The following is a 1,905-nucleotide window of genomic DNA, read 5'->3' as shown; positions in this document are numbered from 1 at the left end:
GAACGACTCAAAAATGCAAGGTTGGAAAACAAGGACTACTTTGATAAGCGACATCGACATAGGAGCAAAGCAATTGACAAAGGTGAGTGGGTTTTAGTGTATGATAGTAGCCTGATAACCAGCACACAGTCATGCGTAAGTTCTCAAAAAGATGGTTCGGACCGTATGTTGTAAAGCATGTGTATGAAAATGCTACTTACAGCTTGTCTGAACTAGATGGTACAAAAGTAAAGATTCCCATTGTGGGAAAAAGGATCAAAATGTTTAAGAGAAGAGGAGACAATGATCTAGAAGATGTTGATTAGGAAGAAGAGAAAAACATAAGTGAAGATCAAAGTGAACATGAAGCTCTAGAATCATCTAGTGAAGAAGAAAGCAAGGAAGATGTACAAGAGGGTTGATCTTACAAAGAGACAATGTGGCACATACCGGAGGATGTGTAGGTTTAGAGGGGGTGGATGTCGTGCTGTGGCACGTATATTGTGGGAACGGACATTAAACGATTTATCTTGTGACTTTTTGACGCATAAATATACTTCATATAATACTCATATGCATAAATAAAATCTTTCTACCATGCCTTAGTATTTACCTTTGAAGTAATATAAATGTACATTACTATTAGAAAGTACTACAAGAGAAGTATCAATGATTGTGCCTCTTTTTGTCTGGGGGAAAAGCATTTGTATATTTCTTCTAATATCTCAGCTATACCCTACCATATATAAATTATTTTCTTCTTTTCACATTTATTTAATAATATAACCCTTCAATAATGCATACCTTCTTGGATACATACAAGAGGGAAGGGCCTACTAGAAGACTTTATGAAAAGGAAGATCCAAAGCTTCTTGGCCATCCCAATTTGAAAATCCCGACCTAAGGGTGTGGAGAAAAGTCCAAAACCAAGTCAAGCTCTTTTATTAGGCCAATTTTTCTTTTTGAAGCATGTCAATCCGAGTTACAGGGAAAATGTTGAAAAATCCTCTCACAACTATACTCCAAGAAGAGATGGTAAACAGGTGAATCAAGTGAAAAGAGGTAATCTTGGTCCTTTTCCATAAAATAAGATATTTGGAGGATAAAAGACACAATCATGTGAATGATACACCTAAAGGATGCCTTGAAGGACAAAACACACAAGTTGGGACCCCCTGCTGGAGCCACACAGAAGATGCCTAGGTGGGGCCCACATACATCATACACCCACATGGAGCCTCAACGACCAAAAATGCTGAATTTCATGATATTTTGAGTCCTAATATTGCCCATTTTAAGAAATATCCAAAGAACATTTGATTTGGGCTAATTCTTTAGCCTAATCAAGTGATTACATAAAACATGGCTCCCTCACCTATAAAAAGGCCAACCTTCTCTTCATTGGGGGCAATTTATGAGTGAGTGAGAATAGCTCATTCCATAGTGACACACTCATCTTAGTGCCATACTTTCCCTTGAAGAAAGGCTGAAGTCTTGCCTCATCTTCCCTCTTCATTAAGGTGGTGACGATTGCTCTCATGTAATCAAGCATCAATCTTGTCAATGTAACGGGCACAACCTTCTTGCTGGAAACAATTATGTGCACAAGGTTAGTAACCATATCTTCATCTTTCACAAGCATCTCTCCCTCTTAAGGTTCTCATTATCTTCCACAAACTCTAGAATCTCCTTTCTACAAGTACTTCTCTCCCCACAGTATCCTTATTGCCTAAGGGCAACAATAGGGCTTGGGAGAGAAACTCTCTTCTTCTTCTCCTTTCACTTCTTTCACACCTTTATCTTTGAACATACTAAGTATATCATTGATGAATAAACATAATGCACATAGAGGCAATTTCTTTCATTTCCATTCTGTGCAATCTATTAGGGTCAACATTCGGATTAGTTGAAAGATTCACTTTCAGC

This window comes from Adiantum capillus-veneris, chromosome 1, assembly GCF_014529385.1.
Source record: "Adiantum capillus-veneris isolate H3 chromosome 1, ASM1452938v2, whole genome shotgun sequence".
Lineage (NCBI taxonomy): Eukaryota > Viridiplantae > Streptophyta > Polypodiopsida > Polypodiales > Pteridaceae > Adiantum > Adiantum capillus-veneris.
Note: the sequence above shows the minus strand (reverse complement) of the source record.